Source organism: Cygnus olor, chromosome 10 (assembly GCF_009769625.2).
Source record: "Cygnus olor isolate bCygOlo1 chromosome 10, bCygOlo1.pri.v2, whole genome shotgun sequence".
In the NCBI taxonomy this organism is placed as follows: Eukaryota; Metazoa; Chordata; class Aves; order Anseriformes; family Anatidae; genus Cygnus; species Cygnus olor.
In genome coordinates, this window is record NC_049178.1 from 21,080,662 (window position 1) to 21,094,761 (window position 14,100).

Genomic DNA, 14,100 nt, shown 5'->3' on the forward strand with positions numbered 1-14,100 from the left:
AAACAATTAGGCAGTAATGACTGCTGAAGAGATTTTCATGTCGTTTCAAACACTGGTTGGCACAATTGGAAGCCACAAATTTTTCTTTGTGACTTTATTATCTAAAAGGAAATGACTAATTTGGAGTTTGTTATTATTGTTTTATAGTCCATGAAATATAAATATATAAGTAAACACTTCCATGGATTTAAATATATAAAATACATAATGTGGAATAGTTAAAAATTAAATAGTTTTCTTTAGCTGAGGCTGAGCTGGGCTAAACTATAACTAGGATTTAATTCAGTGGTTTTCAGTTCCCTAGTACAGCCCTCATGGATTGTAGCTGCCAGTGAGTTTCACACCAAGAATAATCCCGTTGATGGCACTGGGACCTCAGTCCTTCCTGGTGCCGCTGGGCGGGATGCTTTTGCAGGGTGGGTGGCAGGACAGCTTTATTGTTTATTTTTGTTTTTATTTATTTATTTATTTTATTTATTTCTGTCACCAGGCCTGTTCTCCTAGCTTCCCATTCCCTGAGGATGCTTGCTGCGTGCACAGCGGACTCGGGGAGTGCTGCCCTGTGGGTGCCATGCCTGTGGCTATGCCTTCCTGAGGCAGGAGCGGGGAGCACAGGGGGCTGAGGAGCTGCCCGGGGCCGGGCACCCTGCAGGTAATGCTGCTCATGCTTCTCAGCCATCACCAGTAGCTACATCTTCTCCAAGAAGCACACGTATAAAAAAAAAAAAAGACCTGTAATTCGTTTAAAGATGACCCACGACGAAGAACGTTCTATATTGCCGTGCAGTAGGACCGCTTATCCTGATATTTAACTTATTTTCTAACTCAATTTGAGTATATGAATGAATCATGACATAGGAATAACATTTGAAAAGAATGGGTTCCTCGACATTTAACAATTGTTGATCAACGTTAATAGGGGAGCAGTGAGGTCAGGACTTGTCCTGTAGTCTTTTTCATCTCAGAAATACTAATTAAATCTTGCTCCTTTGCAGTCAGCCCAGGGCCCGTCTTGCTGCAGCCGGCTCGTTCCTCAGGAGCTGTAATCCCTTCCTTTGACTCTCCCCCAGCTGGACTGCCCCAGGTAACTGCACACAACGACGCACCAGATGCTCTTTCTGGCATTCCCCCTTACTCTTACCTTTCCTGCGAGGTTTAACAGTCCCTCAGCTCTACCCAACAGGAATTGCTCCAGGCTATTTTGGTCCTCATCCAGACCATATGTATTTCCTTCCCTTTCAAGTGCGATAGATGTGTGCTGGAGGTGGATGTCCCTGACGGGCACATCTTGTCCCCTCCTGTCCAGAAGTGCCTGAAAACCCTCTTCTCCGTGCCATGCTGCTGCTCTGCTGACAAGGGCACTTTTTGTCACCTCTGCGCCTGCCTTTCCAAGTCCCTTTGTGTGTTACACTGCCCCTGTGCAAAGGAAAGAAGTCCCAATCATTTCTGTGAGCTGTTACATTAACCTCCGTGTCCCTTCTGAGATCTGGCTGTGCTCCGATGGCCGCACTGCTCTGCCCTCTGGCACTGCCCAGGTGGAGACAAGCTGCAGCTGCTGCTTCTCTCATTTCCCTGTCCTGCTCTCCCAGCCTCTGCTGCTTTTTTCCCTCCTGTAGCAGCCTGTCTGTCACACGGGTTATTAGCTTGCCAGCTCTTTCCTCTGCTGTGTTTCCTACAATGCCGAGAAAAATGGGATCCTGAGTCCTAATTTCTAGGTGCTACTACAAACAATAAGGATTATGATCATTGCTACCAGTGTTTCTGATTTATTCCATTATAGTATCTCTTTATAGCATGAGCTTCATTGTATAGTAATGATAGAGATAAATTTTGGCCCCTTATTTTTCATAACCACTTGCTAGCTATATATCATCAATTTTCCTCTCATTTAGATATGTGCTTCTACTTCAGGAAAAGAAAAAAATATCCCAGTTGTCTAGGTAATAAAGCCAGTAAAACAAATTCTGAAGTGTATTTTACAATGGAATTTGATTGTGTTAATTTTTCATGTGTTAAAAAAGAGGATGCTTGCTCTCTCTGGGAAATGTTTGTTTTTATGGTTTGTTTTTTTCTGACATCCATAACTTGTAGTCATGTGGAAGATCTTTTTTTCACGAGCAGATAGAAACATCCCAATGTTTACCTGCCAAGTTCATTGGAAAACTATATACTAAAACTTAGTGAGGCTTAGTGTTGTACAGTTAAAGCTTGAAACAAAAACTTTAGGCAGTGTGAACCTGCCTTTTGAATGTACACCTCCCTGCAAGTCTGGTGAGAATATGGGGGGGAGGAGGGATTAAAAAAAGTCCTCGTGAACCTGCATTGCAAAACCCAGCGCTGCACCAATACTCCCGTAGCGTCTGCCTGTGGTTTCATTTTGGGTCATTAATGTCTGTTTTCACGGGTGGCTGAAGCATGTCCTGTGGATTGACTCCACCTCTCTCACTCACTTTTTGAAGCATGACTCACTGTTTTCACTGCCCAAAGAAATAACATTTTGTTATGCTGTTTCAGTTTCAAACACTACAGATAGAAGTCTTGGCCCTCACCAGTCGTCAAATTGCAGAAATCCCTGTGTTCCTTTGGGAAGTCGGTTGGGGATGAGTGAAGTGGCCCTCTGGGAAATCCCTGCAGAACATTGTGGTGTTGCAGGCAACACAGGTGATTCCCTCTTCCCACCTCCCCTTGCCTCTCCTTTCCCAGCCAGTATACATGATTTTACCAACCAAACGTTCTTAATTTTATTTATTTTGTATTTTTAACAAGGAAATTGAGGAAATATTCAGATAAGTTGGAAGTGGTCTTGCTGCACAAGGATGAGAAATTGCCCACGTGGTTCTGTGACATTGTTCTTCAGCTGCAGTTCTTGGGAGATCGCCGCAATTGTTAACATCCAAACAAAAACAGTCTAATGAAAGTATTTTAATCTGCTGATCAGCTATTCAGAGCAAAAGGGATAGCCATGCTAGGTGTCTGTGGAGTGTGGAAATTAATGCAGCAATGGTAAGCAGAATATCTGTATTTATTTACAATTCTTAGCAAGCTATTGTTTGCATAATTTTGTTGGAGGTTGATTTAGCTTCAGATTTCATTTCCTGCACCTTGAGCAGCTGGAGGAGCTCCCAGGCCTCATCACTCCATTGGTCTGGATGCCTCTAAGCTGGGAGCTCAGCTTCGTAAGTTCCTGGTGCAGTTCAGGCTGGGCAGATCTACTGGAAAGCCATTCAGAGAAGATAATTTAGGCCTCTGTTCTGAAAACTTTCCTCATAATGTAAATTTCTGGTTTAATATGATTTAAAAAAAAGCTTTCTGGTGGGAATCCAGATCTTACAACTTTCAGTCTGCAGAAGACTTTTTTGGTAAGATCCTTAATAGGGTAACCCTCAGTATTTTTTTTTTTTTGATAGAGCAGGTATCAACAAGGATGAAACCTCCTCTATGAACTGTGAAGCTGATAGGACATCTGATCTTCCTCCTTGGCACCACGGGGATTTGACCAGATAACCTAAAGCTTGTTGCTGGGGAGCAGCAGTAGCAGACTGTCATCAACAAGCATTTATTAGAGTTTGAAGATTGAAGGAGATTTGTCTCAGGTGTCACGGGTAACGAGACCTCACCAACACCCTATCATGCTCTGTCATTATTTTTTCACACAAAATCATCTTACACCAGAGCCTAAAACCCTCCCAGTCCTTACTGCTGCAAGTATGGGTTGCAGGTGGTGCCTGGGGCCAGCCCCTGAGGGGAGAAGTGCTGCTTGCTGAAACAAAACCCCCGAGCACAAAGGGAAGGCAAGGGCAGAGATGAGCAGGATGAGCCATGCAAGCTGCTTAGGTGGGATACTCATGTCCTGTGTGCAACGTAGTTATTTCCTTTTAATGTCAGAAGTAACGTTGCCTCTCATTTGCAGTAAACACAGGAAGAAGGACGAGGAGAAGTGGATGTGGTTGGCTACAGATCTTTAAAGAGAGGATGTGATCCAGCCTTGAGACAGTTTTCAGCTGCAACAAATGGTAATTAACTATTTATTGGGAAAGACAAGTTAGCCTAGCCAATATGCTCATAATAAAACTAAGGGAAAAGGGTTCACAGAATAAGACAAAGTTCATTATATTAGATGTATTTAGGTTCCACAACATGTTTAGAAAGACAAAATATGTTTCACTGTTTTTTTTTTTTTTTTTTTTCTGCCTAAACATTTATACCAAGAAATATACAAACTCTCCCAAATCCCTACATGGCTGTGAATAAATTGGTGATGGAAAGAGTCTCTGGGTAAAGCTGCAGCTCACCCCAGCACATGTGGAGGGTTAGAACTGGCTGAAGCTGTTGAAAACTATAGCACTGAGTAAAAATTTTCTCTAAAAAGAGCAGACCAACTAACAGTTCTATTACTGATATACTACGGCTGTGAAATAGTGCTATATCAATTTCAAGTAAATTCACATTATTGTATGTCAGAGCTTGTAGGTGATGCTAGAGGAACCAAAAATAATTAGTCTTTTGCTGCTGTGATTTCATACACATGTCAAAGTATAGCACATTGTATAGAACTTTTAATTAAGAAAGCTAACTTTTGCTAAGCACTTCTTATTTGTCTCATTTCTTTGTCATGTTATTCCTTTTTGTATTGCCAAAAAAACGCTGGACTGTTGCATCAAATGGCCAGACAATATCATTTACCCAGAGGCACATGCCGTATGAAGGAAGATATTTTTCTTTTACTGAAATGAATCTTTAAGAAATATATTCTGAGACAAGTAAAAAGAAAGAACACAAAATGCAAGAAATTGTCCATACTGAGAATGTAGATTTTATTCACGCTTCGTCTATATAATACCTGAAGTCCTTGTACTGCTGCTGTTGTTTGTAGTAAATTATGTATCACCTCTTTTCTGACTCTTTTTACTATTATCTCCTCGGTTATCTGTTCTTTTTCCCCTACTCATCATCTTCCTTCCTCTTCATAAAATGTTATAAAAGAGAAAATTACTAAGTTTGAGGAACAGATGAGAGGAAAATTGTGTGCTTCCTATCTGTATGATCAGGCATTGCTTGTGATTGTATCTATTGTGGATGAGGCAAATAACTGCAGGGCCTGAGTAATAGCTTCAACTGGGTGAATTATATTTGAGGAATGGAAGTATCATGGAATCACAGAACATCCTGAGTTGGAAGGGACCCACAAGGATCATCAAGTCCAACTCCCGGCTCCACACAGGACTACACAGAAATAAAACGGTATGTCTGAGAATGAATACTGTGCCAGTCATTCTGAAATTATTCACTTACTGTGGTCAATTAATGCTCTTGAATATTCTGGATATGGAAGAAAAATTCCAGGAGAAGATCCCATTAAATTTCAGGGAGCTGTTTTTTTCTTGGCTCTTTGAAAAAATGAAGTTAACTAGAATACTTATGTGGAATATGAAGAAGCCAGGTTTGGCTCATTTTCTTTAGACCAGGAAATCAAATTGTTCCTGTTTCACCAGTCAGAGTGTCTGAAACATCTGGCTGTTGGTTATCCTGGTGAGGTGAGGGCTCGCTGGGGTCTCTCCTGGTTGGTACACAACTCTCACAACTGAATTCCACTCGTGCAAGAGCTGGTGCCCTAACAGACGTCACAGTGGTACAACTGGTCAAACATACCGATAGTAAATACATGTTTTGTCTTCTGTGGTCAAGAAATTGCACACATTTCACTAAAAGGGCAAAGAATAGCAGCATTTACACATACCTTGTTATCAACCAGGAAATAGAGAAGAAATGTCCAGGAGTAAAATGCTTTTGTAGCCATTGGTGGTTATTGTACTGATTAACTCCCAAAGACCGAGAGCATCTGACCCTCTGATTTAGTTTTCATGATTCTTTGCAAGACCACAGGGTGATGTGGCTCTCAATCTCTGGGCACGTGCACATAGGTTTTGTGTTTAAGATGTGAACAGAAATGTGTAATTCTCTTCTTTTTAGAGAAACAAAAAATGCTGTACAAGAGTTTTAATCTGAATCAAATTTTTAGTGAAGTAATTAAGGAGGCAGCCTCATGGAGTCAGAGAATTCGTATTTGGAGCTTGGTGCCTGTGGTGAGATGCTGCATAGCCATCAGTAAGAGAGACTATCATGCTGTTCCCTGAGTAAAGAACTTGCACAGCATTTCAAATACATTTGCTAAAATGCATATAACGATGATAGAGCTAGGGTGAGTTTCAGTCTGTGTTTTTTTTCCCCCTGGTAAAATAAATGAGGGTTATTTTTTCTGACCGTGCTGGGTGTTAGTGTAGCGTGAAAACTCTATTTATTGAAATATAGGTTGCATAGCGAGTTCTAGGGCTTGAATTTATTCTCAAATAGCAAGAAATGTACCGTGTGGCTTTCCTTATAACATTTAATACTGTAAGGGTTAAGAGTGAATTATGTGCTTTTAATGGGACATTAACATGAGATAATGTAACTTCATTGATAAGTCTTAGAATATATTTAAATAGGTACTCGGCAGCAATCTCAACTGTATCTCATTACAAGGGGAATTGAAAACCAGACTTCTGTGTCTTCAGTGGAAATACCCACCGTAGTGTGGTATAATAATATTAGTGTTTATGTAGGTGTTTGCTTCCTACAGTCTGTTTCCAAGGCAAAAGGGACACCGACCTTGGTATGGCTCAGCCAGAAACCATCGGAGCAGAGGGTGTGTCTCTGTTTTCAGTGACATAGACTCCAAAGCCACCCAGAAACTTTATTGAAACATGTTAAACACCTCAGGTGTTGGAAGAAGTAATAACACGTGTGTATTAACTATCAGTACTTCCTTTTAAAACTAAAATACGTGAAATAAAAAATCCACTGATGAACCTAAATAAAGTTCAGCTGCTAATGCTCTTCCTGCTGGCCCATTTCTGTACTCAGACCAAGCGCCTGTTAGTGTCATTCAAAGCCTAGATGACATAGCTCTAGGGGAGCAGCATTAATGAAAGCCTCTTTGCAGGGAGTTCACCTCCTCAGATGGACAGTTTTGTTTCCACGATCACTTTGAAAGGAGCTGGTTAGTTATCTGCAAGTCTATTTCAGTTAGACTTGCACAGCCTCGAGTTCAGTCATTAAACCCTGCTGTTCGCTTAGAAAAAACAAACGAGCCAGACCAACTGAGCAGAGATGGTGTGTGCGTGCGGATGGCAGAAACCACTGTGCCGAAGCATCGGCCCCAGCGGGATCAGCCCTGTCCTGGGGCAGCCGAAGGCAGGGTGGGACCTGTCTGAGCTGCGGGGCTGTGCAGGGGGATCCGAGCTGCCCCGGGGCATCCTCCCCGTGCCCCCTTCCTCAAAGTGCTCTGGGGGAGCTTGGGCGGAGCTGTACCCCCATTGCACAGAGGCACGGTCCCAGTAACACGGATGTAGAACTCAGGCTTTTTCCTCCCCTAACTGAAACTACTTTTGATCAATTTCCCAACAGATATTTCACGAGCAGCAGGTGCTTACCTGCTTTGTTTGCATTCATTGTAGGAGGTAGTAAGTACATTCTTGGGGTTTGATTATATACCTGTGGTCTTAGTTTCAGCCACAGCACTCACAGACCTTCAGTCTTTTCCTCTGTCCCCAGTGTTTGAACTAGTTGCTGTGCATTTCTGCATTATAGAACATTTCTGCTTCATAGCCGCAAGACTGCACCATCCCTCTCCTTAAGTCCATGTCTTTACCTACTTAACTTTAGTACTTGGGGAAATGCAGACTTTATTTCCTTCCTGGGAGTGTCCAAAGAACGAAGGAAAAGATGAAGAAGAGGCTATAAAAAGAAAAGAGTGAAAAAAAAAAAAAAACGGAAATCTGTTTTTACCATTGAAATGAAGCATATTTATTTGCCTAATGGGATTTATCCTTTCAGATAACGTGTTTTCTGTTGTAAAGGAACAGCCATTTTCTTGTAAGCTCCTTAAGGTACAAGTTTGTGAGAGCTGTCAAAATATATTGTGTTGCTCAAGCTCACTGCAGTCAGGCGGCACGTGGGAGAGCCACCGGCTCCATGCATCCACATCCATCTCTGCCTCGCGCAGCTCCAGCCGTTGTCCCTAAATCAAAGCAGGAGAGGTATCTATATGTCAGTTAAAATAATGCAAGAAAACCTTCACAAGAGTCATGCTGCTGGTTGCAGTGCCGGGGGAAGAGAAGGAAGGTGTGTCACTCGGTGGAAGGGTTAGGAGCTCAGTTTGTTCTTTGGACTGTTTTAGGCGAGGTGCGATGCTCCCACACCTCTGGGAAACATGCCTGGGGGAGCAGTGAGGGGGGTGCTGCCAGCAGCGCTTGCTCTGCCCATCCCTGTGGCTCCAGGTGAAGCCTTGAGGTGCCCCTGAGCAGGGCTGGAGGATGCATAGTGTGTGCCCCAAGCAGGCACCACCGTTTGCTGCGGGCTCTTCTGATACTCTGAGGAAAGGGAGAGGACCGTGTCTCCATTAAAGCAGAGTAAATCATTTCATGTTGCTATTAGCCACAGCCCTGTTACATTACACATGACTCCTCGCTGATCAAAGCTGCAGATTCTTTCTCTTGTTAAGGACTGGCCTTTTTGTCAGATGGATGGTGTGTGATAACCTGTGCTTTTCTCACTAAATTGGCGGTCTGTCGCCCTTCCACATAAACTTTCAGTAACTGGCATTAGTGCTATAAACATACATGGGAAGTAAGCTTCTGTTGCTGTATCGGTCATAGAGTCTCAAATATGGGGGGCTTGACTTCTTTTCCTGTTGGTGTGGACGTATCTAGCTGTCTGGCCACCCTTGGAAGTGCTAGCTGAGCCTATCTAATTAAGCACAGAATCAGAGTGGTTTGACTTGGAAGGGAGCTGAAAGATCATTTAGTTCCAGCCCCCTGGCCGTGGGCAGGGACACCTTCACTAGAGGAAGGTGTAATTGGACCCGTTAGATAAACGTGTGAAGTTGCACCGGTCTTGGATTGTTAGTTTGCTGTTCATGTTAATTCTCTGCACGTCCTGTTCTCTTACACAGGGCAGGCAGGGGCCAGGGGGCAAAGTCTTTTTTGTGTAAGATTAAGTACTCCAGATTTGTCAGAGCCAAATTAATGGATGACGCAAAACGTATGATTTCAGAAAAGTTTGATTTCTACACCTCATGTTGTGGCATTATTCGTTTGAAATAAGCACAGCTTGAGACCAGAGATCAGGGGAGGACAAGACACTGTACAGCATAACTGGTAAGCATTTGTTCTGTTCTGAGGGGATTTTAAACCACATACCCACAAAGTTTGCTGAGCTTTCACATATCTTCAGGCTCGAATTCAACAGCCTTCTGGCTCAATGAAAAAAAAAAAATATATATATATATAGACAGACCTGGCTTCATTACTTGTACCTTGGAAGTGACTTGACAGCCATTTAGAAAAATACTTAACATTCCCCAGTTTCCTGGTCTCTCCATCCCCTGAGGAGCCCGCAGGAGCAGATCCATCCGTCTGCGTCCCCGCTGGCACACGGGGCAGCCCGCACTGCCCGGGCGCTTTGATTCATGGAATCAATAACTCGAAGGCTCTGCCTATAAGGATGGAAAACGCGGCGTGACCCGGTGGATGAGTAATGATTGTTGTGTGTGGCAGAAAAACCGGGCTACGTTTGTGTCAACAAATAAAGCCTCCTGAGCACAGCCAAATTACAAAGATCCTTTCGTTCTGTTTCTTAAATCTTTGCTTTAAAGTTGACCTTATTTTCAGTTCTCTCTGGTAAATATGGTCTGGTGCTACACGAACAAATTGGGGAGTATGTTTACGCTATGATTTATTTAGGTTTTATCTTGCCTCCTTCAAAGAGTTTATGTTAATTGCTTCATTAACTTACTCAAAAGCTTTTCTCGTCTTCATTTTGACTAGCCTTCTATGAAATGTCAGTCCAGGGGTATCTTTGTGGTTGTTGTAAGGGCAAGAAAAATATGCAGCAAGAAGTTCTCGTTCTTCTCCTTCCCTTGGCTGTTCCTGCCCCTCTGCTCCTGCCGCTGCTGACTGTCACAGGGGTTCAGGATCAGCCCCTTGGTCTGGCAGTGAAGAGCCCTGGTCTGCATTGTGTCCCTGACAACAAAAAGGATGCACCCTTGGTGTAAAGGAAAAGGTAGTATTCATCATATTGCAATTTACTGCGTATTAGGAAAGAACAAATGTTGCCTTTTATTGTGACAGATTTTTGTTTTATCCACAAAATTCATTGCTGGAGCAAGCTGGCACTTGCTTCTCTTGAGTCATACAGAGGGGTTTTTTTGGCACCTAATACATTAACATGTGTGTATTCTTTGTGGCTACAACTTGAACAAATGTTTTGAAATGACGACAGAGAAAATTACTTTTCTTGCATACATTAACAAGTAGGTGTCGTGTATTTTAATTACTGCGACCAAGCTGTAATTACAGCTGATAAACATATGGAGATTAAGCTGCAAAAAGAGAAGTACATTTACATTTTCTTAAGGAAGTACCACAAAGATGAATAGAAAAGGGAAGGGGGTGGAGGGTGGTCAAAATAATGCTAAACCTATTTATATTAATAACTGAAATTCTTTGCATTTACTTATATACTATTTGTATTTACTTATAGCACACTCCATGACCTCAAAGATCTTCATGTAGTTAATTTTGATCTAGAAAGCCCTACTACGTCAATATGTTCTCATTTTGTGATAAACAACCGTGTCCTTAAAGCAACACAAGCACCATGGTATTGTGGAGTACAGGAACTGCTCTGTGTGTAAAATAAGCCTGCAAAAATTTGAACCACAGCTTGACTTAAATGTGCATATGTGGCCCTGTCATCTGCAGTAGCCTCATATCAATGCACAGTGAGGCCAGAGCAGCAGATTATCTTATCTCGTGACAAGCATGATACTATAATTGAAATGAAACGAGTTTTAAAAAAAGTGCCCATTATGAGATCTCTGGGAGTTTCCAGAAGACATTGGGAAGTTGGTCTGGACTTCGTGATGCCGTTGTTTCTCCCAAGATACATGAATGTCATCTTATTATTTGCAGGCTCCTCAGAAGAATGTTTTCCTGACATGATGGAGCAACCGCCATGCTTCGTTGCTGCAAAGCACCGTGCCTTTGTGTACTGAACTCAAGCAAGAGTAAGAGTGAGACATGGTGACATATCTCCTTGCACTGCAGTTCCCAGAAGTATTAATTGGTATTAAAGCATTCCTGAAATATGGCTTTTTTTCAAAAGAGTAGACTGACCAAAGAAAAGTCCCTTGCAGCCGAGCATTAAATGTTTTGTAATGGCTCTTGAAATACTTATGTACTGATGAAATTTCACTGTCCTTTGAAAACTGTCAAGAATTGTGCTCCTGCACCTTTATCAGATCATTGCAAGGGTTTGTTTTAGTGTGGAGACACAGATGACTAGCAGTGTGCTGCAACTGAGAAAAGAGGACTTCTGTGACAAACCGAGGAGACAGGTTGGATACACATCGCTCCTGTAAATGATAGGCTAACATATTGATCCAGGGGGAGATAGAATCTGCCATATGCTTGGTGCTAAAGTTTCTTGCCTGAAAGAACAGAACTGGCCCCAGACCAAAACTCTGTGATTAAACTTGCTGAGAATTTCCTCAAAGATGAAGGCGTCCTTTGGCAGCTCACGTCAGGTTGAAGCAGGAGAGGACAGGCGTAGTAGTGGGCACCGGCTGCTGTCATCTCCAGCAGTCTCAGTGGTTTTATTGTGTGTGATAAAAGCGGAGGACCTAACCACCTGAAATAAAATCTGTGATCCCCCTGAGGTATTTCTCGTGCTGTGGTGAATATCTCCTGGTGGAGGTTTGTCCTAGTTTTCTGTAATAATGTAACGTTATTGTAGGAGAATGTCAAAGCGGTGTCTGTTCAGAGATTCTCTTCTTACTATATTCAAATCTATACCTTTTGTGATGCCGTATCCCACTTTACAGTTCTAACACAAAGATAGCAATATTAGTTTGAGCTGTCATATGGACTTCTGGTGATTTTAAAGACTTCTGTAACTGTGCAGTCTATAGGATAATTGTTGCCATTCATGGCAAGCATTGAAAGGTTTTCAAAATTTTTCCTGGACTGACCAGATGGGGATTTTTCCTACTTAATACAGTTTACCTTCTTGAAAGCACTTGAATTAGCTTCACATCATTCTCCAGTACTTCTCCACAGGCTTGATTTAGTGACTTGTTAGCTGGGTCGCAGCCCGACCGGCTGCCTTGGGCTGTCCATGCCAGCCTGCTCCAGCCTGTGGGCTTCAACAGCTTGAAATAAGTACTGATAGTTTCCAAGTTATTCATGGAAGCTGGCTTCCATGGAACATTCTTGTAAGCACTTTATTTTAACTTGTCATTTGAAGTTATTATGCCTGAATTTTACCCCCTTCAAAATAAGTGATAAAGATCGTTTCCTCTGTTGGCTGTCTAAATAAACCTGTGTGTCAGGAGACACGTGTGCTTTGAAGCCTGACACTGGCTTCCATCTGTACCTGTGGGGTTCCACTGGTCTGGCGGAAATGGCTGCAGCTGAGAGTGGTGTTGATGTTCTGTCTCTTCTGCATTCTGTGTCCACACTTCAAACAGACAAAACTAAGATATTATTAAGCTTGGAATTTCTCTAACCTCTAACTTGCCGTTTTTATGAACGGCATTTTATATGGCAATAAAATCAATGGTATACCAATCCTTTTCTTAGTCAGGCTCAGCATCAAGGGAAAATTTCACTGCAGATACCAAAGATTTTCTTTCTCAGGAATAAACAGAGAACCCTCCAGCCGTGCCTTTTGGCTGTTAGCATGGATAAAGGTTAATTGCCGCGTTTTTATGTTTCTCTTTGTAATTAAGAGTTGAGCCTTCATTGCTTTTCAATGCAGTTACTGGCATTTGAAGTTAATCTTTTTAATCGTTGCAGGAAAAGGCAGGTGCTGTAGTGCAAATCCCACTTGAAATGCACGGGGCTTCAGTATTTGGAAACATGCCTATACCTAGGAGAAGCTGGAATAGCATATTTGGAGAATATGCTAGGGAAAGTTATTTAAGAATAACAGCTTGACTTTTGGTTTGTCTGGGAAGTGGCTGAAAGTTACGAGGATGGAAGGCAATTCCCAGGCTGAGGCAGCTGTGGACCAAGTTGGGGTTATATTGCATAGAGATTACATTGCTACTACGGCCCGTTCTGTTTGCTGCTGCTTTTCTCTGTTTCACGTTTTAGTTGCATCAGGTTTTCCTGTTGTAACTTTCCTTAGGCCCTTCCTCATTCACTCAGCAAAAACTCAATCAGGACTGCATTAATGAAAGAAATTGGGCTTTTTTTTTTTTTTTTTTTCCAAGCTACTGCATCTAGCCACTGCTGTAGGAGAGCAGGTGGAAGCAGGTCTGGGAAAACCAGCATGCCTTGTCTGGCAGCAGAGGTCAGGGCTGCAAGAAGCAGCCATTCGAGCTGCAGCAGCCGTGAGCAGGAGGCATCCCATGCTTGGCAGCTCCGTATTGCACAGACAGTGGAACAAATATGTGTAATTGCATCGTTTGTGTATAATGCGTGTGCTGCCTGACATTACTGTCATGAAAAAATACTTTGCTGTGTTAATAAATAACTGCTATGTTAATTCATGTGGAAGGACTTGTAGTATACAATTGCAGGACAGAAATGAAAAAGAAGGTCCTTAGAGAGTTTTGAAACAATTCCTATTTCATCTGATTAGAAGAAAAGTCTTGTTTTTCATCTTTTCTCTTTTTCTTGGTATTTAAATAAATCTTCTGAAACGTTTGCGTGCCTGCAAGAATTCTGAAAGGCTGTTCAGACCTAAATCAAGTGGTGCTGCATGAATCTTCCCAGGCAATAAACTTTTGGTACCTTTGACAAGTTTTATGATTCAAGATAGGTGCACTGTGTTATGTATCATATTTCACAGTAACGCAGCTGAATAGATCATATCAATTTTTATACGCTAATAATTTGTTTTGGTATTTTAATACTAGGAGCTGTAATTCATATCTATTACGTCTCTTAGACTACAGATAATCTGAATAATATTTACAGAAAAGTCACTTTAGGAATACCTCCTTCATTATATTTTTCCATTGTGCAAAGAACACATGAATTAACAGGTTTAGAA

At 42.1% G+C, this 14,100-nt stretch overlaps 1 long non-coding RNA gene across 1 annotated transcript; it reads left to right on the plus strand.

Annotated features, from left to right (window-relative positions):
• The first annotated feature begins 500 nt into the window (after window positions 1-500).
• LOC121075434 lies at window positions 501-10,075 on the plus strand. Its single transcript, XR_005822963.1, has 8 exons — window positions 501-652; window positions 996-1,084; window positions 2,515-2,661; window positions 2,767-3,003; window positions 3,408-3,602; window positions 3,911-4,013; window positions 5,049-5,654; window positions 9,867-10,075. It is a non-coding gene; the product is annotated as an uncharacterized LOC121075434 (long non-coding RNA).
• The last annotated feature ends 4,025 nt before the right edge of the window (window positions 10,076-14,100 follow it).